Genomic DNA, 27,885 nt, shown 5'->3' with positions numbered 1-27,885 from the left:
TGATGAGAGATATGGTTTACATACAATGAATGAACAAAACGCACCAACCCATTTCCTCAAGTTACCAATGGGCCACACTCCAAGCTCAATATAAACATATTGACCATAAGGTAATAAACCCTAGTCACGAAGTGTATTCTTTAAGACAAAATCTTTATTTAACATACATAAAACATATAAATATTAAAACAGTTCCTCACAATCAGATGAAATACTACACCAAGGTGAACAGTGAACATCACAAGTATATAATCTTAAGTGTATTTTATAGTTACCTAGAAATCATCGGATAGATGTTTCCTATTTCATATCTCCGCCAGAGTAGTAAAGCCAGTGACTGAAGGCAGATATTAATAGCCTGGAGAGGGTCCATGGTTATTGCCCCCCCCCAGAAAACAGCCGCGGCTTCTCCTGTATGCGGTCACGTGGGGCCGCTCATTTACAGTAATGAATATGCGGCTCCACCTCCCATAGGGGTGGAACCGCATATTCATTACTGTAATCGGCGGCCCCACGTGACCGCATACAGGAGAACCTGCGGCCAGGAGAGGACGCTGCGGCGGCGAGAGAACGAGCTGGGTATTTTCAGCACAGCGGGGGGGGGGGGGGAGAAAATAAATCTTTATTTTAAAGACTATTATTCATGTCTTCCCTGCAGCAAACGCTGCTGCAGGGAAGATATTAATCGCCGATTCAGCACGATGCTTGGGACAGCGCTGTCTCATGCACGGTGTGTGTGGTACCCAGTGGGCACACGTGTGCCACACTGATGTGCCACGTGAGAGCACGGACACACGGATAACTCCAGTACCGTTTTTATACGGTACTGGAATTATCTGGACGTGTGAAACCGGCCTTAAAGGAGAAGTAAAACAATGATTGTAGCCAGCGTCTTGGGAGTCTCCTCCGGTCTTTATCAGGCTCAGTATAGGAGAAGGCTTACAGCAGTGGATACAGAAAGCGCTCCCACTCTCATCCAGGAGAACGGATCCACGATGATTTGTTCCCACTTCTCATTGGTGTACTAGCCCAGTTTTTATTAATCTTACAGGACCATTTCCAGTTTTCCATATTACAGAATTGTATCTTTATGTCGCACTGATGGGCCGTATGGCATCCAATGTTTTCTGCTCACACCCATCTGATTTCAGTCAAATTGCAGCTGAATACAGATCTGCCCAGCCTGATAGAACATTGCTCCGAGGGCAGGCCGACATTTACAGGATTGAACTCATCCGATTTTTATGCTAACAAAAGCGAGATAAAATGTGAAGAGTCACATATTATACAGAACTGGCCATAAATAAGACAAGTGATGCAGAACTATCAATATGGGAGGGGGAAACAGTTGTGGCCAGAAATATTGCAGCAGTTCATAGATAAGGAGTATGAGGTTTTATTGTCCTGTGATTTAGGTCTGATCCAGGGTTGTGAAGTCTCCAGGAGGTCTGAGGGAAACATTCCTTAATTGATGGAGCAAGACAAATACATGCGACACATTCATTCCAGCTGTGTCACAGGTCGTCAGAATTTTGTAAACCATTAGTACAAAAAAATTAAAATGTGAATATTGCCTAACATTCCAGAGATACATTATTCCTCTGGAAAATATGTCACAGCCTGTCCCATCAGTGGTGGCAGCAGCAGTGAAACCCTCATAGAAAACCAGCTTATGTATTTTAAAGAAAAAACAATTATGGACTTTAAAAAAAACAAAAAAAAAAAACAACATACAGCTAGTCCGGCTGTATGGGCTACATGGAAGTGCGGGTCCGGTCTACTGGTGAGGACGTCCCTACAGATCGTTTCCCCAATAACCTGCAATGTGTAAACTCAGCCTGATACAGATCCAACTGCGTTACCCTCCACTAATATCACCCCGCGCTTAAGAATTATAGAAATTAAAATTCAACTCATAGCTGTCAAACAAGTTTATTACAAGTCAAATAGTTAGAAATAAAAAAGATATATAAATATATGCATACATACAAATGAATAATAAAGAGTTTAAGAAATCAAAACAATAAATTAAACATTAAAGACAGACTAATGACAAAAAAGCAAAACACATTTTGTACCAAAATCCCCTGTGCTTTAGCTGCAAAAATTGTATTGTGGTGCTTAAAGGGAACCTGTCACCCCCAAAATCAAGGGTGAGCTAAGCCCACCAGCATCAGGGGCTTATCTACAGCATTCTGTAATGCATTCTGTAATGCTGTAGATAAGCCCCCGATGTATCCTAAACAAATGAGAAAAAGAGGTTAGATTATACTCACCCAGGGACAGTCCCGATCCTGTCTGATGGGCATCGCGGTCCGGTCCAGCGCCTCACATCTTCATCAGATGACGTCCTCTTCTTGTCTTCACACTGTGGCTCCAGCACAAAGTACTGCAGTGCGCAGGCCCCAGGCCTCTCTGACCTTTTCCGGCGCCTGCGCACCGCAGCGTGAAGACAAGAAGAGGACGTCATCCTATCAAAATAGGAGGCCCCGGACCGGACTGCGACGCCCATCAGATCGGACTGCCTGCGTGAGTATAATGTAACCTCTTTCTCATCTTTTAGGATACATCGGGGGCTTATCTACAGCAACAGCATTACAGAAGGCTGTAGATAAGCCCCTGATGCTGGTGGGCTTAGCTCAACTTGAATTTTGGGGGGAGGCAGAGGGGACCGACGAGGCAGAGGGGCCCGACGGGGTCGGGGAGGCAGAGGGGCCCGACGGGGCCGGGGAGGCAGAGGGAGGTTTTGCTTTCTTGGGTTTTTTTTGTAGGAAATATACTCATCTATCTGACATTATCAGACACCCACAGTGCCATCACTTTGGGTCCTCGCATGGATTGTGGGGGCACAAGCATTCCACTTGGTGAAGAGAAGTCCAGTGATGAAATGACATCTGCAGGGAGGTCACTGCTCTGGGGGACACAGGATGGGGAAAAGCCACAATACCTAGAATAAAACAGAAAAAAATCATGCAGAAAACTCAAGTAGTGGCTGACACCAGTGGCCACCAGGCTAATACTGAACAGAAAAAAAAAAAAAAAAAAAATCACAGCAAAAAGCAGAGATGTTTTACCTGCTGAAGCCTCCAACTGAATGCACCAGCAGGGCGCAGCGGACCTGATGAATGATGGCAAACACACAGGTGCAAAAAATACCGATGAAACAACCACTTTCAATCCAGTGTTGGCTGTTTGGCATTAGTGCACAAAAAGATAAGAGATACTAGTCTGTATATGGCATAATTCACACACGCAATGCAAGGCATCTGGTTTGCAACCTATTAGTAACGCACATACAGGCGGGCTGCCCAGTGCTACAAAATGCATGCTGTGTGAACAGAGGCCAATAGTTTACAGAGCCATCATGGTCCGACTGCGCCCTGCAAGATAAAGTGCAAAAAGAAAACCACATATCGATGTATGTAAGGTATTAGTTTATATTGGGGCCTCAATACGTAAGCTGGCAACCCACGTCACGGGTCCTTACAATTTGCCAGTCCTAACGCTAAACATTATCTTATCTTTTTGTGCACTAATGCCAAACAGCCAACACTGGATTGAAAGTGGTTGTTTCATCGGTATTTTTTGCACCTGTGTGTTTGCCATCATTCATCAGGTCCGCTGCGCCCTGCTGGTGCATTCAGTTGGAGGCTTCAGCAGGTAAAACATCTCTGCTTTTTGCTGTGATTTTTTTTTAAATTTTTTGGAGGATTTGTAAGTCCTCTTTTTGTGTCGGTGAGCTTTTATTCAATGTTTAGCGTTAGGACTGGCAAATTGTAAGGACCCGTGACGTGGGTTGCCAGCTTACGTATTGAGGCCCCAATATAAACTAATACCTTACATACATCGATATGTGGTTTTCTTTTTGCACTTTATCTTGCAGGGCGCAGTCGGACCATGATGGCTCTGTAAACTATTGGCCTCTGTTCACACAGCATGCATTTTGTAGCACTGGGCAGCCCGCCTGTATGTGCGTTACTAATAGGTTGCAAACCAGATGCCTTGCATTGCGTGTGTGAATTATGCCATATACAGACTAGTATCTCTTATCTTTTTGTGCACTAATGCCAAACAGCCAACACTGGATTGAAAGTGGTTGTTTCATCGGTATTTTTTGCACCTGTGTGTTTGCCATCATTCATCAGGTCCGCTGCGCCCTGCTGGTGCATTCAGTTGGAGGCTTCAGCAGGTAAAACATCTCTGCTTTTTGCTGTGATTTTTTTTTTTTTTTTAATTTTTTGGAGGATTTGTAAGTCCTCTTTTTGTGTCGGTGAGCTTTTATTTAATACTGAACAGAATAGCGTGCGAGGAGAGAATAAAGCCCGGGATCTGGAGACATCACGCAGTTTTGCTCCCAGAGGTCATAGGTCAGTCATCATCCTGACGTCATGTGCGCCCAATAATATTAATGAGAAAGTTTTATTTAAAAAAAAAAAAAAAAAACACAACAGGACCGACTCACCATCAGGCAGAGATTCTCATGTTAAGTAATATCAATCCCTCAGATCTCCATCATCATTCATCCCCTCCCCTGTTCGCCCCCTCACACGTAGCACTATTCTTCCCTACACCCCCCCCCACCGCAAGTGACATCACACACTGACCTGCACAGTATGTGACAACAGCCCCCCACACCATGCAGACCCATGCAAATAACATCAGCCCCACTCAGCAGGTAGACCCCCCTGCACACAGATCCCCCACGCATGCAACATGACCCCCTTCCCAACAGAGACTCCAGCACACAGCCTCTCTTCCCCAGAGACCCCCAGCACGCTGCCCCCCTTCCCAACAGACACCCAGCCCCGCTCGCAAGGAACATGACCCCCTTCCAACAGAGACCCCCAGCATGCAGTCTCCCTTCCCCAGGCAGGCCCCTCCAGCACGCAGTCCCAGGCAAGCAACATCACCCCCTTCCCCAGGCAGGCCCCTCCAGCACACAGTCCCATGCAAGCATCACCCCTGTCCCCAGGCAGGCCCCTCCAGCGTGCAGTCCTATGCAAGCATCACCCCTGTCCCCAGGCAGGCCCCTCCAGCGTGCAGTCCTACGCAAACATCACCCCCTTCTCCCCAGGCAGACCCCCTCCAGCATGCACATGCAGCCCCATGCAAGCAACATCACTCACTTCCCCCAAGGCAGACCCCCTCCAGTATGCACATGCAGCCCCATGCAAACATCACCACCCCTTCTCCCCAGGCAGACCCCCCTCCAGCATGCACATGCAGCCCCATGAAAGCATCACCCCCTTCTCTCCAGGCAGACCCCCCTCCACTATACACATGTAGCGCCATGCAAGCAACATTACCCCCTTCTCCCCAGGAAGACCCCCCGTCCAGCATGCACATGCAGTCCCATGCACATGCAGCCCCATGCAAGCATCACCCCTATCTCCCCAGGCAGACCCCCCCGTGCTGCATGCACGTGCAGCCCCATGCAAGCATCACCCCCTTCTCCCCAGGCAGACCCCTCCAGCATGCACATGCAGCCCCATGCAAGCCCCCCTCCAGCATGCACATGCAGCCCCATGCAAGCAACATCACTCACTTCCCCCAAGGCAGACCCCCTCCAGCATGCACATGCAGCCCCATGCAAACATCACCACCCCTTCTCCCCAGGCAGACCCCCCTCCAGCATGCACATGCAGTCCCATGCACATGCAGCCCCACGCAAGCATCACCCCTTTCTCCCCAGGCAGACCCCCCCGTCCTGCATTCACATGCAGCCCCATGCAAACATCACCCCCTTCTCCCCAGGCAGACCCCCTCCAGGTGCATACTAAAACCCTATGTGGCAAATTTACCTATGCCTATGGTAGATATTTTAGTTGTATTCATCTACACCTCTGCCTATTTTAGATTTTTTTTTTACCGTTTCATTTTCTTAATTTAGTTTTCCTTTCCACTTCACTCCATTTGAAGCAGAGTAACCAATTTATTTATATATGTATTTATTTGACATAAAGTTGCAATACAAGAATGTAGGGGTCAAATTTTTTGGAAACGGAAAAACGGTTTTGATTTTTTTTTTTTTTTTATTGGAATATGTTCATATTAGTACAACAACGTTATCTTCCAAGTTTCATTAGGATCTTTTTAGGGATTCAGTCGTTATGCGCCATTTTCTGCCATACCTATGCCTAGTGTGTTATGGTTGGAAACGGAAAAACGGTTTTGAGCTCCGTTTTTTTTATTGGAATATGTTCATATTAGTACAACAACGTTATCTTCCAAGTTTCATTAAGATCTTTTTAGGGATTCAGTCGTTATGCGCCATTTTCTGCCATACCTATGCCTACAGTGTTATCATGGTTGGAAACGGAAAAACGGTTTTGAGCTCCGTTTTTTTTATTGGAATTAGTTCATATTAGTACAACAACGTTATCTTCCAAGTTTCATTAGGATCTTTTTAGGGATTCAGTCTCTATGCGCCATATTCTGCCATACCTATATCTATGGTAGTTTTTTTTTCTAAAGTTGAATTTTTTGAATCTATTTTTCCTTTCCACTTCACTCTATTTAAAAATAAATTAGCGGAGGTTAAACTTTAATTGCGTTTTCAACAAGGCAAACCCATACATTTCTATATAGTAACTTTACATTTGAAATAAACACTGAATCCCTAAGAAGATCTTGATGAAACTTTGAAAATAATTGTCATTAATATGAACTTTTTCCAGCAAGAAAAACAGAGCTTTAGGCCGGCGTCACACTCAGCTTAAGATAATACGGTCCGTATATTACGGCCGTAATACGCTGAAAAGTCCCCAAAATAGTGGTCCGTAGCTCCTCCGTAGGCAGGGTGTGTCAGCGTGTTTTGCGCATGGCATCCTCTGTATGTAATCCGTATGGCATCCATACTGCGTGTTTTTCTCGCAGGCTTGCAAAACCAACATACAAGGATATACAAGGGATCCATGTGTTAAAAAAACAAAAAAACAAAACATATATACTGTAATATATATATATATATATATATATATATATATATATATATATATATATATATATATATATATATATATATATATATATATATATATATATATATATATATATATATATATATATATATTAATATTTCATACAGCGCGAGATAGCTTTAAAGCCGGTAATTCAATTGCCGGCTTTTGCTATCTCCTTCCCAAACCCGACATGATATGAGACATACAGTAAACTATCTCATATCCCCATTTTTTTTGCATATTCCACACTACTGTTAGTGTGTATATGCAAAATTTGGGCGTTCTAGCTATTAAAGGGTTAAATGGCGGAAAAAATTGGCATGGGCTCCCACACAATTTTCTCCGCCAGAGTAGTAAAGCCAGTGACTGAGGGCAGATATTAATAGCCTGGAGAGGGTCCATGGTTATTGGCCCCCCCTGGCTAAAACCATCTGCCCCCAGCCACCCCAGAAAAGGCACATCTGGAAGATGCGCCTATTCTGGCACTTGGCCACTCTCTTCCCATTCCCATGTAGCGGTGGGATATGGGGTAATGAAGGGTTAATGTCACCTTGCTATTGTAAGGTGACATTAAGCCAAATTAATAATGGAGAGGCGTCAATTATGACACCTATCCATTATTAATCCAATACTTGTAAAGGGTTAAAAAAAAACCCGCATTATTAAAAAGTATTTTAATGAAATAAAAACAAAGGTTGTTGTAATATTTTATTCTACACTCAATCCATCTGAAGACCCTCGCTCTGTAACAAAGAAAAATAAAATAAACCAACAATATACATACCTTCCGAAGATCTGTAACGTCCCACAATGTAAATCCATCTGAAGGGGTTAAAATATTTTACAGCCAGGAGCTCTGCTAATGCAGCGGTGATCTTGGCTGCAAAACCCCGGGGAATTAAGGTAAAGTAGGTCAATGACCTACAGTGCCTACAAGTAGTATTCAACCCCCTGCAGATTTAGCAGGTTTAATAAGATGCAAATAAGTTAGAGCCTTCAAACTTCAAACAAGAGCAGGATTTATTAACAGATGCATAAATCTTACAAACCAAAAAGTTTTGTTGCTCAGTTAAATTTTTATAAATTTTAAACATAAAAAAGTGTGGGTCAATTATTATTCAACCCCTAGGTTTAATATTTTGTGGAATAACCTTTGTTTGCAATTACAGCTAATAATCGTCTTTTATAAGACCTGATCAGGCCGGCACAGGTCTCTGGAGTTATCTTGGCCCACTCCTCCATGCAGATCTTCTCCAAGTTATCTAGGTTCTTTGGGTGTCTCATGTGGACTTTAATCTTAAGCTCCTTCCACAAGTTTTCAATTGGGTTAAGGTCAGGAGACTGACTAGGCCACTGCAACACCTTGATTTTTTGCCTCTTGAACCAGGCTGTGTGCTTTGGGTCGTTTGTTATGACTAGGCAATTCAGTACCACAGTGGACATAGAGGTCAGAGCACATACAGTGATCTGACAATAACCCAAAAACATAGAACGAGCTCTGAGACGTGGGAACTCTGTTGACCGCAATCCCTGATCCTCTCTGTTGTGAATTCTGTGGCTGAGTTCACTTCTGTGGTCACAAGTGGTATTGCAGTCTCTGGGCTTCCTCCCTCAGGTGTTTTGGTGAGCTCGTTGGCTGCCTTGCTATTTAGCTCCACCTGAGTCTGTCTTCCTTGCTCCTTGTCAATGTTCCAGTGTTGGATCTGAGCTACTGCATCTTTCCTTGGGCCTGCTGCTCTGCTAGATAAGTGCTTCTAGTTTGTTTTCTGTTTTTTCTGTCCAGCTTGCTATTAACTTTTGCTGGAAGCTCTGAGAAGCAGAGGGGTGCACCGCCGTGCTGTTAGTTCGGCACGGTGGGTCTTTTTGCCCCTTTGCGTGGTTTTCGTTTTAGGGTTTTTTGTAGACTGCATAGTTCTCTTTGCTATCCTCGCTCTGTCTAGAATATCGGGCCTCACTTTGCTGAATCTATTTCATTCCTACGTTTGTCTTTTCATCTTGCTAACAGTCATTATATGTGGGGGCTGCCTATTCCTTTGGGGTATTTCTCTGAGGTAAGTCAGGCTTGTATTTCTATCTTCAGGCTAGTCAGCTCCTCAGGCAGTGCCGAGTTGCATAGGTAGTGATAGGCGCAATCCACTGCTGCTTCCAGTTGTGTGAGGATAGATCAGGTACTGCAGTCTACAGAGATTCCACGTCTCAGAGCTCGTCCTATTGTTTTTGGTTATTGCCAGATCTCTGTATGTGCGCTGATTACTGCACGCTGTGTTGCCTGATTGCCAGCCATAACAGTACAAGGAGCCATTCAATGATTTCCAATAGAGGGAAAAAAGAAATCCTGACATCATTTTTTTTTCTTAGCTCTGTCTTCAGTCTTTTTTTTCCCCTAGACATTAGAGTGCTTCAGGACACAGCTGTGGACATGGATATTCAGGCTCTGTGCTCCTCAATGGATAATCTCGTTGTAAATGTACAAAAGATTCAAGATACTATTGATCAGAAATCGATGCTAGAACCAAGAATTCCGATTCCTGATTTGTTTTTTGGTGACAGAACTAAGTTCCTGAGCTTCAGAAATAATTGTAAGCTATTTTTGGCCTTGAAACCTCATTCTTCTGGTAATCCTATTCAACAGGTTTTGATTATTATTTCTTTTTTGCGCGGCGACCCACAGGACTGGGCGTTTTCTCTTGCACCAGGAGATTCTGCATTGAGTAATATTGATGCATTTTTCCAGGCGCTGGGATTGCTTTACGATGAGCCTAATTCAGTGGATCAAGCTGAGAAAAATCTGCTGGCTTTATGCCAGGGTCAGGATGATGTAGAAGTATATTGTCAGAAATTTAGAAAATGGTCAGTACTCACTCTGTGGAATGAATCTGCACTAGCGGCTTTGTTCAGAAAGGGTCTCTCTGAAGCTCTTAAGGATGTAATGGTGGGATTTCCTATGCCTGCTGGTTTGAATGAGTCTATGTCCTTGGCCATTCAGATCGGTCGTCGCTTGCGCGAGCGTAAATCTGTGCACCATCTGGCGGTATTGTCTGAGAGTAAGCCTGAGCCTATGCAGTGCGACAGGACTATGACTAAAGTAGAACGGCACGAACACAGACGTCTGAACAGACTGTGTTTCTATTGTGGTGATTCTACTCATGCTATTTCTAATTGTCCTAAACGCACTAGGCGGTTCGATAGCTCTGCCGTTATTGGTACTGTACAGTCCAAATTCCTTTTGTCCATTACCTTAATGTGCTCTTTGTCATCATATTCTGTCATGGCGTTTGTGGATTCAGGCGCTGCCCTGAATCTGATGGATTTGGATTATGCTAAACGTTGTGGATTTTTCTTGGAGCCTTTGCGGTGTCCTATTCCGTTGAGAGGAATTGATGCTACACCTCTGGCCAAGAATAAGCCTCAGTACTGGGCCCAGCTGACCATGTGCATGGCTCCTGCACATCAGGAAGTTATTCGCTTTTTGGTACTGCATAATTTGCATGATGTGGTCGTGTTGGGGTTGCCATGGCTACAAACCCATAATCCAGTATTGGATTGGAACTCTATGTCGGTAACCAGCTGGGGTTGTCAGGGAGTACATGGTGATGCCGTTCGGACTGGCCAATGCTCCATCTGTTTTTCAGTCTTTTATGCATGACATTTTCCGTGAGTATCTGGATAAATTCTTGATTGTTTACTTGGATGACATTTTGATCTTCTCAGATGATTGGGAGTCTCATGTGAAGCAAGTCAGAATGGTTTTCCAGGTACTGCGTGCTAATTCCTTGTTCGTGAAGGGATCAAAGTGTCTCTTCGGTGTGCAGAAAGTTTCATTTTTGGGGTTCATCTTTTCCCCTTCTACTATCGAGATGGATCCGGTTAAGGTTCAGGCCATCCAGGATTGGACTCAGCCGACATCTCTAAAAAGTTTGCAGAAATTCCTGGGCTTTGCTAATTTTTATCGTCGCTTCATCTGTAATTTTTCTAGCATTGCCAGACCATTGACCGATTTGACCAAGAAGGGTGCTGATTTGGTTAATTGGTCTTCTGCTGCCGTGGAAGCTTTTCAGGAGTTGAAGCGTCGTTTTTGCTGTGCCCCTGTGTTGTGTCAACCTGATGTTTCTCTTCCGTTCCAGGTCGAGGTTGATGCTTCTGAGATTGGTGCAGGGGCGGTTTTGTCACAGAGAGGTTCTGGTTGCTCAGTGTTCAAACCATGTGCTTTCTTTTCCAGGAAATTTTCTGCTGCTGAGCGTAATTATGATGTGGGCAACCGAGAGTTGCTGGCCATGAAGTGGGCATTCGAGGAGTGGCGTCATTGGCTTGAGGGTGCTAAGCATCGCGTGGTGGTTTTGACTGATCATAAGAACCTTACTTATCTTGAGTCTGCCAAGCGCTTGAATCCTAGACAGGCCCGTTGGTCGTTATTTTTTGCTCGTTTTGATTTTGTGATTTCATACCTTCCGGGCTCTAAAAATGTGAAGGCGGATGCTCTGTCTAGGAGTTTTGTGCCCGACTCTCCGGGGTTATCTGAGCCGGCGAGTATCCTCAAGGAAGGAGTCATTGTGTCTGCCATCTCCCCTGATTTGCGGAGAGTGTTGCAGAAATTTCAGGCTAATAAACCTGATCGTTGTCCGGCCGAGAAACTGTTCGTCCCTGATAGGTGGACTAGTAAAGTTATCTCTGAACTTCATTGTTCGGTGCTGGCCGGTCATCCAGGAATCTTTGGTACCAGGGAGTTGGTTGCTAGATCCTTCTGGTGGCCATCTCTGTCACGGGATGTGCGTGCTTTTGTGCAGTCCTGTGGAATTTGTGCTAGGGCTAAGCCCTGCTGTTCACGTGCCAGTGGGTTGCTTTTGCCCTTGCCGGTCCCGAAGAGGCCTTGGACACATATTTCGATGGATTTCATTTCTGACCTTCCCGTTTCTCAAAAGATGTCTGTCATTTGGGTGGTCTGTGATCGCTTTTCTAAAATGGTCCATCTGGTGCCCTTGGTTAAATTGCCTTCCTCCTCTGATTTGGTGCCTTTGTTCTTCCAGCATGTGGTTCGTTTACATGGCATTCCTGAGAATATTGTTTCTGACAGAGGTTCCCAGTTTGTCTCGAGGTTCTGGCGAGCCTTTTGTGGTAGGATGGGCATTGACCTATCTTTTTCCTCGGCCTTCCATCCTCAGACTAATGGCCAGACCGAACGAACCAATCAGACCTTGGAAACATATCTGAGATGTTTTGTTTCCGCTGACCAGGATGATTGGGTGTCATTTTTGCCGTTGGCTGAGTTCGCCCTTAATAATCGGGCCAGCTCGGCTACCTTGGTCTCTCCATTTTTCTGCAATTCTGGGTTCCATCCTCGTTTCTCTTCAGGACAGGTTGAGTCTTCGGACTGTCCTGGTGTGGATTATGTGGTGGACAGGTTGCAGCAGATCTGGACTCAGGTAGTGGACAATTTGACCTTGTCCCAGGAGAAGGCTCAGCTTTTCGCTAATCGCAGACGCCGTGTGGGACCCCGACTTCGTGTTGGGGATCTGGTTTGGTTATCTTCTCGTCATATACCTATGAAGGTTTCCTCTCCTAAATTTAAACCTCGTTTTATTGGTCCGTATAGGATTTCTGAGATTCTCAATCCGGTGTCTTTTCGTCTGACCCTCCCAGACTCCTTTTCCATACATAATGTATTCCATAGGTCGTTGTTGAGGAGATACGTGGCACCTATGGTTCCATCTGTGGAGCCTCCTGCCCCTGTTTTGGTGGAGGGGGAATTGGAGTATATTGTGGAGAAGATTTTGGATTCTCGTGTCTCTAGACGGAAACTCCAGTATCTGGTCAAATGGAAGGGTTATGCTCAGGAAGATAATTCCTGGGTTTTTGCCTCTGATGTCCATGCCCCAGATCTTGTTCGTGCCTTTCATGTGGCTCATCCTGGTCGGCCTGGGGGTTCTGGTGAGGGTTCGGTGACCCCTCCTCAAGGGGGGGGTACTGTTGTGAATTCTGTGGCTGAGTTCACTTCTGTGGTCACAAGTGGTATTGCAGTCTCTGGGCTTCCTCCCTCAGGTGTTTTGGTGAGCTCGTTGGCTGCCTTGCTATTTAGCTCCACCTGAGTCTGTCTTCCTTGCTCCTTGTCAATGTTCCAGTGTTGGATCTGAGCTACTGCATCTTTCCTTGGGCCTGCTGCTCTGCTAGATAAGTGCTTCTAGTTTGTTTTCTGTTTTTTCTGTCCAGCTTGCTATTAACTTTTGCTGGAAGCTCTGAGAAGCAGAGGGGTGCACCGCCGTGCTGTTAGTTCGGCACGGTGGGTCTTTTTGCCCCTTTGCGTGGTTTTCGTTTTAGGGTTTTTTGTAGACTGCATAGTTCTCTTTGCTATCCTCGCTCTGTCTAGAATATCGGGCCTCACTTTGCTGAATCTATTTCATTCCTACGTTTGTCTTTTCATCTTGCTAACAGTCATTATATGTGGGGGCTGCCTATTCCTTTGGGGTATTTCTCTGAGGTAAGTCAGGCTTGTATTTCTATCTTCAGGCTAGTCAGCTCCTCAGGCAGTGCCGAGTTGCATAGGTAGTGATAGGCGCAATCCACTGCTGCTTCCAGTTGTGTGAGGATAGATCAGGTACTGCAGTCTACAGAGATTCCACGTCTCAGAGCTCGTCCTATTGTTTTTGGTTATTGCCAGATCTCTGTATGTGCGCTGATTACTGCACGCTGTGTTGCCTGATTGCCAGCCATAACACCTCTCCAACAAACACTAGAGGCAGCCGTGGATTGCGCCTAACGCTCCCTATGCAACTCGGCACAGCCTGAGAAACTAGCTGGCCTGAAGATAGAAAATAAGCCTACCTTGCCTCAGAGAAATACCAGAAAAGGAAAAGGCAGCCCCCCACATATAATGACTGAGTTAAGATGAAAAGACAAACGTAGAGATGAAATAGATTTAGCAAAGTGAGGCCCGACTTTCTGAACAGAGCGAGGATAGGAAAGGTAACTTTGCGGTCAACACAAAACCCTAAAAACCACGCAAAGGGGGCAAAAAGACCCTCCGTACCGAACTAACGGCACGGAGGTACACCCTCTGCGTCCCAGAGCTTCCAGCAAACAAATAGAAAAGCTGGACAGAAAAAAAAACAAACAAAATAGCAAAGGAAAACTTAGCTATGCAGAGCAGCAGGCCACAGGAACGATCCAGGAGGAAAACAAGTCCAATACTGGAACATTGACAGGAAGCCAGGATCAAAGCACTAGGTGGAGTTAAGTAGAGCAGCACCTAACGACCTCACCACATCACCTGAGGGAGGAAACTCAGAAGCCGCAGTACCACTTCCCTCCACCAACGGAAGCTCACAGAGAGAATCAGCAGAAGTACCACTTGTGACCACAGGAGGGAGCTCTGCCACAGAATTCACAACAGTCGTTGTCTTGTTGGAAGATGAAATGACGACCCATCTTAAGATCCTTGATGGAGGAGTGGAGGTTCTTGGCCAAAATCTCCAGGTAGGCTGTGCTATCCATCTTCCCATGGATGCAGACCAGATGGCCAGGCCCCTTGGCTGAGAAACAGCCCCACAGCATGATGCTGCCACCACCATGCTTGACTGTAGGGATGGTATTCTTGGGGTCGTATGCAGTGCCATCCTGTCTCCAAACATCACGTGTGTGGTTGGCACCAAAGATCTCGATCTTGGTCTCATCAGACCAGAGAACCTTGAACCAGTCAGTCTGAGTCCTCCAAGTGATCATGAGCAAACTGTAGACGAGCCTTGACATGACGCTTTGAAAGTAAAGGTACCTTACGGGCTCGTCTGGAACGGAGACCAATGCGGTGGAGTACGTTACTTATGGTATTGACTGAAACCAATGTCCCCACTGCCATGAGATCTTCCCGGAGCTCCTTCCTTGTTGTCCTTGGGTTAGCCTTGACTCTTCGGACAAGCCTGGCCTCGGCACGGGAGGAAACTTTCAAAGGCTGTCCAGGCCGTGGAAGGCTAACAGTAGTTCCATAAGCCTTCCACTTCCGGATGATGCTCCCAACAGTGGAGACAGGTAGGTCCAACTCCTTGGAAAGGGTTTTGTACCCCTTGCCAGCCTTGTGACCCTCCACGATCTTGTCTCTGATGGCCTTGGAATTATCCTTTGTCTTTCCCATGTTGACCATGTATGAGTGCTGTTCACAAGTTTGGGGAGGGTCTTAAATAGTCAGAAAAGGCTGGAAAAAGAGATAATTAATCCAAACATGTGAAGCTCATTGTTCTTTGTGCCTGAACTACTTCTTAATACTTTAGGGGAACCAAACAGAATTCTGGTGGGTTGAGGGGTTGAATAATAAATGACCCTCTGAAAAGACTTTTCACAATTTAAAAAAAAAATAAACAAAGAAATAACATTCTTTTTTGCTGCAGTGCATTTCACACTTCCAGGCTGATCTACAGTCCAAATGTCACAATGCCAAGTTAATTCCAAATGTGTAAACCTGCTTAATCTGCAGGGGGTTGAATACTACTTGTAGGCACTGTATATTTACCTTCATTTGCGGTGAGGTGCCCTCTGCTGGTTGTTCCTCGAGCGTGGAAACTTTCCTAGAAAGCTCCCAGGCTCGAGTTCATATGAGGACAACCAGCAGAGGGCGCCCTCATATGAACTCGAGCCTGGGAGCTTTCTAGGAAAGTTCCCACTCTCAAGGAACAACCAGCAGAGGGCGCCTCACTGCAAATGAAGGTAAATATAGGTCATTGACCTACTCTACCTTCATTCCCCGGGGTTTTGCAGCCAAGAGCACCGCTGCATTAGCAGAGCTCCTGGCTGTAAAATATTTTAACCCCTCAGATGGATTTACATCGTGGGACGTTACAGATCTTCGGAAGGTATGTATATTGTTGGTTTATTTTATTTTTCTTTGTTACAGAGCGAGGGTCTTCAGATGGATTGAGTGTAGAATAAAATATTACAACAACCTTTGCTTTTATTTCATTAAAATACTTTTTAATAATGCGGGTTTTTTTTTTAACCCTTTACTAGTATTGGATTAATAATGGATAGGTGTCATAATTGACGCCTCTCCATTATTAATTTGGCTTAATGTCACCTTACAATAGCAAGGTGACATTAACCCTTCATTACCCCATATCCCACCGCTACATGGGAATGGGAAGAGAGTGGCCAAGTGCCAGAATAGGCGCATCTTCCAGATGTGCCTTTTCTGGGGTGGCTGGGGGCAGATGGTTTTAGCCAGGGGGGGCCAATAACCATGGACCCTCTCCAGGCTATTAATATCTGCCCTCAGTCACTGGCTTTACTACTCTGGCGGAGAAAATTGTGTGGGAGCCCATGCCAATTTTTTCCGCCATTTAACCCTTTAATAGCTAGAACGCCCAAATTTTGCATATACACACTAACAGTAGTGTGGAATATGCAAAAAAAATGGGGATATGAGATAGTTTACTGTATGTCTCATATCATGTCGGGTTTGGGAAGGAGATAGCAAAAGCCGGCAATTGAATTACCGGCTTTAAAGCTATTTCGCGCTGTATGAAATATTAATATATATATATATATATATATTACAGTATATATGTTTTGTTTTTTTGTTTTTTTAACACATGGATCCCTTGTATATCCTTGTATGTTGGTTTTGCAAGCCTGCGAGAAAAACACGCAGTATGGATGCCATACGGATTACATACACAGGATGCCATGCGCAAAACACGCTGACACACCCTGCCTACGGAGGAGCTACGGACCACTATTTTGGGGACTTCTCAGCGTATTACGGCCGTAATATACGGACCGTATTATCTTAAGCTGAGTGTGACGCCGGCCTAAAGCTCTGTTTTTCTTGCTGGAAAAAGTTCATATTAATGACAATTATTTTCAAAGTTTCATCAAGATCTTTTTAGGGATTCAGTGTTTATTTCAAATGTAAAGTTACTATATAGAAATGTATGGGTTTGCCTTGTTGAAAACGCAATTAAAGTTTAACCTCCGCTAATTTATTTTTAAATAGAGTGAAGTGGAAAGGAAAAATAGATTCAAAAAATTCAACTTTAGAAAAAAAAACTACCATAGATATAGGTATGGCAAAATATGGCGCATAAAGACTGAATCCCTAAAAAGATCCTAATGAAACTTGGAAGATAACGTTGTTGTACTAATATGAACTAATTCCAATAAAAAAAACGGAGCTCAAAACCGTTTTTCCGTTTCCAACCGTGATAACACACTAGGCATAGGTATGGCAGAAAATGGCGCATAACGACTGAATCCCTAAAAAGATCCTAATGAAACTTGGAAGATAACGTTGTTGTACTAATATGAACATATTCCAATAAAAAAAGCGGAGCTCAAAACCGTTTTTCCGTTTCCAACCGTGATAACACTGTAGGCATAGGTATGGAAGAATATGACGCATAAAGACTGAATCCCTAAAAAGATCCTAATGAAACTTGGAAGATAACGTTGTTGTACTAATATGAACGTATTCCAATAAAAAAAAACAGAGCTCAAAACCGTTATTCCGTTTCCAACCGTGATAACACACTAGGCATAGGTATGGCGGAATATGGCGCATAAAGACTGAATCCCTAAAAAGATCCTGATGAAACTTGGAAGATAACGTTGTTGTACTAATATGAACTAATTCAATAAAAAAAACGGAGCTCAAAACCGTTTTTCCGTTTCCAACCGTGATAACACTGTAGGCATAGGTATGGAAGAATATGGCGCATAAAGACTGAATCCCTAAAAAGATCTTAATGAAACTTGGAAGATAACGTTGTTGTACTAATATGAACATATTCCAATAAAAAAAAACGGAGCTCAAAACCGTTACTCGTAATACTTACCAAAGTGATGGTGGGAGAGCCTGGTGTTGCAGCTTGACTTCAGATATGCCCCAGCTAGCATGTCCACTTATCTGCATTCTGTGGTTGCTAGGGTACTGGATGTGTGAGAGGAGGGTTTATAAACTATCTCATGGTAGACAATATTAGGCGGATAGGTTCTCATTGCGTTACGGCAATCCGTTTAGCGCTAAGCGCTAGCGGATTGCGCTAATGCAGTGTCTTTTTAGGGGTCGCGTTAAACGTCCCCGCTAGCGCTAGCTGCAAGCAGCGTCCGAGGCGCGCCACAAAAGAACGGCACATCGCTAGCGCGTGCCGAAAATGGCATGCGCTAGCAACGCGCTTTAACATTGCTGGCAATGGGAGCGCTAACGGACGCGTTGCAAGGCGTTAATTTCGCTGTGCAACGCTGTCTGTTAGCGCTCACCCGAAAACGAAATGAGAACCTAGCCTTAATATTATCTCATTCAAAACATCCCCCTCCCTCTCTCAGTTCAGGTACACAAAGAAGGGAGTTGTAAGGCTATGTGCACACGTTCAGTAAAAACGTGAAAAAAACGCTTACATATGGTTCCCAATCATTTCAATGTAAATCCGCAAAACTTGTGCAAATGTTGCGATTTTTTTCCGCAAAAAAAAACTTGTTCATTAATTTTGCGGAATCGTGGATTTCCCGCACACTGTAAAAAATCTACCATTGGTATAGACAAATATGACTAAAAAAATCTACCATAGGCATAGGTAAAAATCTACCATAGGCATAGGTAAAAATCTACCATAGGCATAGGTAAAAATCTACGGGACGGACTAAACTGCATATTGGGATGATGGGATGAGGGGATGATGGGCTGCAATACTAGACTCCACCACTAGATAGCAGCACATTTTACAAATGCAGCCCAGGAAATGACTTCTTGTAATAGAGCAAGAAGGGAATATGGGTATAATTATTGTTCTGTATGGGGATTATGGGTGAAATATCACAAATACACATGCCCAGGAACATACTTTATCTACTTCTGATAGGAATATGGGTATATCTATTGTTCTGTATGGGGATTATGGGTGAAATATCACAAATACACATGCCCAGGAACATACTTCATCTACTTCTGATAGGAATATGGGTATAATTATTGATCTGTATGGGGATTATGGGTGAAATATCACAAATACACATGCTCACATATTTCATCTACTTCTGATAGGAATATGGGTATATCTATTGATCTGTATGGGGATTATGGGTGAAATATCACAAATACACATGCCCAGGAACATACTTCATCTACTTCTGATAGGAATATGGGTATATCTATTGATCTGTATGGGGATTATGGGTGAAATATCACAAATACACATGCCCAGGAACATACTTCATCTACTTCTGATCGGAATATGGGTATATCTATTGTTCTGTATGGGGATTATGGGTGAAATATCACAAATACACATGCTCAGGAACATACTTCATCTACTTCTGATAGGAATATGGGTATAATTATTGATCTGTATAGGGATTATGGGTGAAATATCACAAATACACATGCTCACATATTTCATCTACTTCTGATAGGAATATGGGTATATCTATTGATCTGTATGGGGATTATGGGTGAAATATCACAAATACACATGCCCAGGAACATATTTCATCTACTTCTGATAGGAATATGGGTATAATTATTGTTCTGTATGGGGATTATGGGTGAAATATCACAAATACACATGCTCACATATTTCATCTACTTCTGATAGGAATATGGGTATATCTATTGATCTGTATGGGGAAAAGGGTTAAATATCACAAATACACATGCTCAGGAACATATTTCATCTACTTCTGATAGGAATATGCGTATATCTATTGATCTGTATGGGGATTATGGGTGAAATATCACAAATACACATGCCCAGGAACATATTTCATCTACTTCTGATAGGAATATGGGTATAATTATTGTTCTATATGGGGAAAAGGGTTAAATATCACAAATACACATGCCCAGGAACATACAGTGGGGCAAAAAAGTATTTAGTCAGTCAGCAATAGTGCAAGTTCCACCACTTAAAAAGATGAGAGGCGTCTGTAATTTACATCATAGGTAGACCTCAACTATGGGAGACAAACTGAGAAAAAAAAAAATCCAGAAAATCACATTGTCTGTTTTTTTTAACATTTTATTTGCATATTATGGTGGAAAATAAGTATTTGGTCAGAAACAAACAATCAAGATTTCTGGCTCTCACAGACCTGTAACTTCTTCTTTAAGAGTCTCCTCTTTCCTCCACTCATTACCTGTAGTAATGGCACCTGTTTAAACTTGTTATCAGTATAAAAAGACACCTGTGCACACCCTCAAACAGTCTGACTCCAAACTCCACTATGGTGAAGACCAAAGAGCTGTCAAAGGACACCAGAAACAAAATTGTAGCCCTGCACCAGGCTGGGAAGACTGAATCTGCAATAGCCAACCAGCTTGGAGTGAAGAAATCAACAGTGGGAGCAATAATTAGAAAATGGAAGATATACAAGACCACTGATAATCTCCCTCGATCTGGGGCTCCATGCAAAATCCCACCCCGTGGGGTCAGAATGATCACAAGAACGATGAGCAAAAATCCCAGAACCACGCGGGGGGACCTAGTGAATGAACTGCAGAGAGCTGGGACCAATGTAACAAGGCCTACCATAAGTAACACACTACGCCACTATGGACTCAGATCCTGCAGTGCCAGACGTGTCCCACTACTTAAGCCAGTACATGTCCGGGCCCGTCTGAAGTTTGCTAGAGAGCATTTGGATGATCCAGAGGAGTTTTGGGAGAATGTCCTATGGTCTGATGAAACCAAACTGGAACTGTTTGGTAGAAACACAACTTGTCATGTTTGGAGGAAAAAGAATACTGAGTTGCATCCATCAAACACCATACCTACTGTAAAGCATGGTGCTGGAAACATCATGCTTTGGGGCTGTTTCTCTGCAAAGGGGCCAGGACGACTGGTCCGGGTACATGAAAGAATGAATGGGGCCATGTATCGTGAGATTTTGAGTGCAAACCTCCTTCCATCAGCAAGGGCATTGAAGATGAAACGTGGCTGGGTCTTTCAACATGACAATGATCCAAAGCACACCGCCAGGGCAACAAAGGAGTGGCTTCGTAAGAAGCATTTCAAGGTCCTGGAGTGGCCTAGCCAGTCTCCAGATCTCAACCCTATAGAAAACCTTTGGAGGGAGTTGAAAGTCCGTGTTGCCAAGCGAAAAGCCAAAAACATCATTGCTCTAGAGGAGATCTGCATGGAGGAATGGGCCAACATACCAACAACAGTGTGTGGCAACCTTGTGAAGACTTACAGAAAGCGTTTGACCTCTGTCATTGCCAACAAAGGATATATTACAAAGTATTGAGATGAAATTTTGTTTCTGACCAAATACTTATTTTCCACCATAATATGCAAATAAAATGTTAAAAAAACAGACAATGTGATTTTCTGGATTTTTTTTTCTCAGTGTGTCTCCCATAGTTGAGGTCTACCTATGATGTAAATTACAGACGCCTCTCATCTTTTTAAGTGGTGGAACTTGCACTATTGCTGACTGACTAAATACTTTTTTGCCCCACTGTACTTCATCTACTTCTGATAGGAATATGAGTATAATTATTGTTCTGTATGGGGATTATGGGTGAAATACCACAAATACACATGCCCAGGAACATATTTCATCTACTTCTGATAGGAATATGGGTATAATTATTGTTCTGTATGGGGATTATGGGTGAAATATCACAAATACACATGCCCAGGAACATATTTCATCTACTTCTGATAGGAATATGGGTATAATTATTGTTCTGTATGGGGATTATGGGTGAAATATCACAAATACACATGCCCAGGAACATACTTCATCTACTTCTGATAGGAATATGGGTATATCTATTGATCTGTATGGGGATTATGGGTGAAGTATCACAAATACACATGCCCAGGAACATATTTCATCTACTTCTGATAGGAATATGGGTATAATTATTGTTCTGTATGGGGATTATGGGTGAAATATCGCAAATACACATGCCCAGGAACATACTTCATCTACTTCTGATAGGAATATGAGTATAATTATTGTTCTGTATGGGGATTATGGGTGAAATATCACAAATACACATGCCCAGGAACATACTTCATCTACTTCTGATAGGAATATGGGTATATCTATTGATCTGTATGAGGATTATGGGTGAAATATCACAAATACACATGCCCAGGAACATACTTCATCTACTTCTGATAGGAATATGGGTATAATTATTGTTCTGTATGGGGATTATGGGTGAAATATCACAAATACACATGCCCAGGAACATATTTCATCTACTTCTGATAGGAATATGGGTATAATTATTGATCTGTATGGGGATTATGGGTGAAATATCACAAATACACATGCTCACATATTTCATCTACTTCTGATAGGAATATGGGTATAATTATTGTTCTGTATGGGGATTATGAGTGAAATATCACAAATACACATGCTCAGGAACATATTTCATCTACTTCTGATAGGAATATGGGTATAATTATTGTTCTGTATGGGGATTATGGGTGAAATATCACAAATACACATGCCCAGGAACATACTTCATGTACTTCTGATAGGAATATGGGTATAATAATTGTTCTGTATGGGGATTATGGGTGAAATATCACAAATACACATGCCCAGGAACATACTTCATGTACTTCTGATAGGAATATGGGTATAATAATTGTTCTGTATGGGGATTATGGGTGAAATATCACAAATACACATGCCCAGGAACATACTTCATCTACTTCTGATAGGAATATGGGTATAATTATTGTTCTGTATGGGGATTATGGGTGAAATATCACAAATACACATGCCCAGGAACATACTTCATCTACTTCTGATAGGAATATGGGTATAATTATTGTTCTGTATGGGGATTATGGGTGAAATATCACAAATACACATGCCCAGGAACATACTTCATGTACTTCTGATAGGAATATGGGTATAATAATTGTTCTGTATGGGGATTATGGGTGAAATATCACAAATACACATGCCCAGGAACATACTTCATGTACTTCTGATAGGAATATGGGTATAATAATTGTTCTGTATGGGGATTATGGGTGAAATATCACAAATACACATGCCCAGGAACATACTTCATCTACTTCTGATAGGAATATGGGTATAATTATTGTTCTGTATGGGGATTATGGGTGAAATTTCACAAATACACATGCCCAGGAACATATTTTATCATTGTTTTAAGAACATATATATTTATCCCAAATAGTCATGCCCAGTACCACATTTGATGAATTTCCCATAATAATATGAATAGAATTATTCACCTCCATGGTAATTCAATGTGAAATATTATATTTACAGAGGCCAAATAATTTTGCAGCTTTGTTTGAAAAAATATCTTTAAAAACTTGTGGGCACCTAAGCTCCATAATAAATGAATACCTATATGTACATTTAAGTGCCCATAAAATACAGTAAAGAGTATATAAAGGCTCTGAATTGGCATGATGTGTGTTCTGTACATCAGGAACGAATGTGCTGAACATAGGACTTTGTGATGGTGGCACAGCTAAACTGTGCAATCAGGGAGGCAGTGAGGGCAGAGGGAGAGGGGTGGGTAGGTCTGCCCACCGCCAATCCCTATTGCAGTGGAGAGGGAGGATGATGTCTGTGACCTATGTCAGGCAGACATCATCCTCCTCTGATGTCCACCCCTCCACATGAGTGTTCCAGCAGAGGTCAGAATTCTCTTGAAGAAGTAGAAGGAAATATGCCACGCACTGGACCTGGGTTTCCGAAGCACAGCAGAGCATGATAGTGGCAGCACAGAAACAGCCACACAAAAAAAAAAAAATCTGCCCTGTATAGCGGGGAACAATATGAAAGTTTCCATTCCCATTCAAGTGAACCTGGATGGAAAACAGGCACATAAGATTCAATTATGCCTTGCCTACTGACGAAGAAGCAATACCGAGTCCTATATCAGACATGTGAACGTAAGCAGGATCATTTATTGTTCCATGAAAGCTATTTTGTTGGATTTGTTATGATAGCCTTCGTATTAACCTAGAGACCAGTATACACTAAAATACATGTTCCATTTCCAAATATTTTTGTTAAGATAAAACCTATTATTTTATTAAAAGTTATTTTAAAAAAATTCTATATATCTCCATTAAAAGTTATTGATGTCAACAAACCTAAGTAACCAATAAAATCCTGCAAAAGATCCAACATCCTATAAAGAACAATGTATTGAGAATAATATAGGTATATAAGCAAGAAGTATGGTGCAAGACTGCTCATCTCTATGACATGGCCGGCCTAGTAAGGAGGTGGGAACACTGGGTCAAAGACCTATGATGCCAGGGCTCACATCTCCCAGGGGTGGGAGAAGTCAATGGACATGTAATCCTGTCAGATGCAAATAGGTTACAGGATCTGTATATCCATAGCATTCTGACCATAACCCCATATAGAATAATAAATATACCCATATTCTTACCGGAAGTTAATGAAATGTTTCATCATATTTTACCAATAATCAACATATAAAACAATAATTGTACACATACGTGTTCTTACCAGGAATTGATCGAATATGACACTGGGCATGTGTATTCATGATATATCACCTATAATACCCACAAAGAACCATTATACCCATATTCCTAGCAGAAGTAGATGAAGTATGTTCCTGGGCATGTGTATTTGTGATATTTCACCCATAATCCCCATACAGATCAATAATTATACCCATATTCCTATCAGAAGTAGATGAAGTATGTTCCTGGGCATGTGTATTTGTGATATTTCACCCATAATCCCCATACAGATCAATAGATCTACCCATATTCCTATCAGAAGTAGATGAAATATGTTCCTGAGCATGTGTATTTGTGATATTTCACCCATAATCCCCATACAGAACAATAGATATATCCATATTCCTATCAGAAGTAGATGAAGTATGTTCCTGGGCATGTGTATTTGTGATATTTCACCCATAATCCCCATACAGATCAATAGATATACCCATATTCCTATCAGAAGTAGATGAAGTATGTTCCTGGGCATGTGTATTTGTGATATTTCACCCATAATCCCTATACAGATCAATAATTATACCCATATTCCTATCAGAAGTAGATGAAATATGTTCCTGGGCATGTGTATTTGTGATATTTCACCCATAATCCCCATACAGAACAATAGATATACCCATATTCCTATCAGAAGTAGATGAAGTATGTTCCTGGGCATGTGTATTTGTGATATTTCACCCATAATCCTCATACAGATCAATAGATATACCCATATTCCTATCAGAAGTAGATGAAATATGTTCCTGGGCATGTGTATTTGTGATATTTCACCCATAATCCCCATACAGAACAATAGATATACCCATATTCCTATCAGAAGTAGATGAAATATGTTCCTGGGCATGTGTATTTGTGATATTTCACCCATAATCCCCATACAGAACAATAATTATACCCATATTCCTATCAGAAGTAGATGAAGTATGTTCCTGGGCATGTGTATTTGTGATATTTCACCCATAATCCTCATACAGATCAATAGATATACCCATATTCCTATCAGAAGTAGATGAAATATGTTCCTGGGCATGTGTATTTGTGATATTTCACCCTTAATCCCCATACAGAACAATAGTTATACCCATATTCCTATCAGAAGTAGATGAAGTATGTTCCTGGGCATGTGTATTTGTGATATTTCACCCATAATCCTCATACAGATCAATAGATATACCCATATTCCTATCAGAAGTAGATGAAATATGTTCCTGGGCATGTGTATTTGTGATATTTCACCCATAATCCCCATACAGAACAATAGATATACCCATATTCCTATCAGAAGTAGATGAAATATGTTCCTGGGCATGTGTATTTGTGATATTTCACCCATAATCCTCATACAGATCAATAGATATACCCATATTCCTATCAGAAGTAGATGAAGTATGTTCCTGGGCATGTGTATTTGTGATATTTCACCCATAATCCCCATACAGAACAATAATTATACCCATATTCCTATCAGAAGTAGATGAAGTATGTTCCTGGGCATGTGTATTTGTGATATTTCACCCATAATCCCCATACAGAACAATAGTTATACCCATATTCCTATCAGAAGTAGATGAAGTATGTTCCTGGGCATGTGTATTTGTGATATTTCACCCATAATCCCCATACAGAACAATAATTATACCCATATTCCTATCAGAAGTAGATGAAATATGTTCCTGGGCATGTGTATTTGTGATATTTCACCCTTAATCCCCATACAGAACAATAATTATACCCATATTCCTATCAGAAGTAGATGAAATATGTTCCTGGGCATGTGTATTTGTGATATTTCACCCATAATCCCCATACAGAACAATAATTATACCCATATTCCTATCAGAAGTAGATGAAATATGTTCCTGGGCATGTGTATTTGTGATATTTCACCCATAATCCCCATACAGAACAATAATTATACCCATATTCCTATCAGAAGTAGATGAAATATGTTCCTGGGCATGTGTATTTGTGATATTTCACCCATAATCCCCATACAGAACAATAGTTATACTCATATTCCCTTCTTGCTATATTACAAGAAGTCATTTCCTGGGCTGCATTTGTAAAATGTGCTGCCATCTAGTGGTGGAGTCTAGTATTGCAGCCCATCATCCCCTCATCCCATCATCCCAATATGCAGTTTAGTCCGTCCCAAATCTACCATAGGCATAGGTAAAAATCTACCATAGGCATAGACAAATACGTCACATAGGGTTTTAGTATTTCCCCCCCCGTCCAGCATGCACATGCAGCCCCATGCAAGCATCAACCCCTTCTCTCCAGGCAGACCCCCGTCCAGCATGCACATGCAGCCCCATGCAACATCACCCCTTTCTCCCCAGGCAGACTCCCAGTTACCTGATCTGTGACTATGGAGAACGACCCAAAACACTCCAAATCTTGCACAAAATCCTCGAAATCCGCCATGAGATCCACAGCTTCCTCCTGTCTGCTCTATGGAGGAAGAGGCAGATCCTGCACAAAACACTCAAAATCTACATCCTGCACGAAATCCCGCCATGACATCCACAGCTTCCTCATGTCTGCTCTATGGAGGAAGAAGCGCCGCCCCTTCCGGTCACATGGGCACAACGTCAGCAGAGGTCCTTTAGCCGACTTGGATTTAGCCTCTACTGTCACCAGTGCCCGTGTCTGGTGCTGGGGCGGAATGTCGCGCCTGTAGTTATGCGGTGATCACCACGGTGAGATTTACGAATGGCGCCTTCTGGGGGTGACGGGGATCAGGCGGTTTTCTGTTTCTCGTCCCCATACGATGTGATAATGCTGAGCGGGCGGGCGTGAGGCCGGAGCTCTCCCCGGGGCTGCAGCACCATCCTGCCCGGCTGTACAGGGGACGTGCTGGGGCCGGTGCCCGGGCCTCCTGGCCGGATCTCCCCCCACACCGCGCTGCTCCCACTAGATGGCGCTGTATTCCTCATAGTGTGAAGAAGGAAATGCTGCAGTAATAAGCGCCATCTAATCTGGAGGCCTCTCCTCACAGCTGTGGGCGGATATTAGCGCGGATTTGTGCTGTTTCTAGTCTTGTTTCCAATTGTCACTGTCTGTTCTGTGCTCCATACACTGCGGCCATCTAGTAATGCATTCTCCATGTGGGGGGCTAGAGCCTGATTATAGGGGTATTCCGACTCCGAGATCCTGCCCGATATGGAATAATATTAGCTAATACCTCCAGACATATAGTACAGTTCTTCTGATTAGCTATGTCGCAGGGCATACCTCATGTGCAGGCTTTGCAGTAGTGTAGGTATCCACGGCTACGACCACTCATGTAGTGACTTGTTAGTGGTCATGACCATGGATACCAAAGTTACTACAATGCCCTGCGACATAGCTAATCAGAAGAACTATATTTCGAATTGGAGGTATTTGCTAATATTATTATTACTACGCTTACTATATATTAGGATAGGGTCTTG

At 42.9% G+C, this 27,885-nt stretch overlaps 1 protein-coding gene and 2 long non-coding RNA genes across 3 annotated transcripts in view; 1 reads left to right on the top strand and 2 right to left on the bottom strand.

The window, feature by feature from the left end:
• Nucleotides 1-27,885, bottom strand: part of LOC138645826 (uncharacterized) — a 101,524-nt gene that overhangs the window by 24,229 nt on the left and 49,410 nt on the right. The window lies entirely within an intron of this gene.
• LOC138645824 (uncharacterized) lies at nucleotides 1,917-27,369 on the bottom strand. Its single transcript, XR_011314764.1, has 2 exons — nucleotides 26,807-27,369; nucleotides 1,917-2,947 (listed from the first exon to the last, which is right to left on the bottom strand). It is a non-coding gene; the product is annotated as an uncharacterized lncRNA (long non-coding RNA).
• LOC138645804 (zinc finger protein 850-like) overlaps nucleotides 27,051-27,885 on the top strand; it is an 88,303-nt gene continuing 87,468 nt past the window's right edge. Inside the window, exon 1 of the mRNA XM_069735317.1 lies at nucleotides 27,051-27,150. The gene's annotated coding sequence lies outside the window, so the exon portion shown is untranslated. The remainder of the gene's footprint in view (nucleotides 27,151-27,885) is intronic.

The sequence above is a fragment of the Ranitomeya imitator genome, chromosome 7 (genome assembly GCF_032444005.1).
Source record: "Ranitomeya imitator isolate aRanImi1 chromosome 7, aRanImi1.pri, whole genome shotgun sequence".
NCBI classification, from domain to species: domain Eukaryota; kingdom Metazoa; phylum Chordata; class Amphibia; order Anura; family Dendrobatidae; genus Ranitomeya; species Ranitomeya imitator.
The sequence above is the reverse complement of the archived record's forward strand: the minus strand, read 5'-3'. Positions and strand labels throughout refer to the sequence as shown.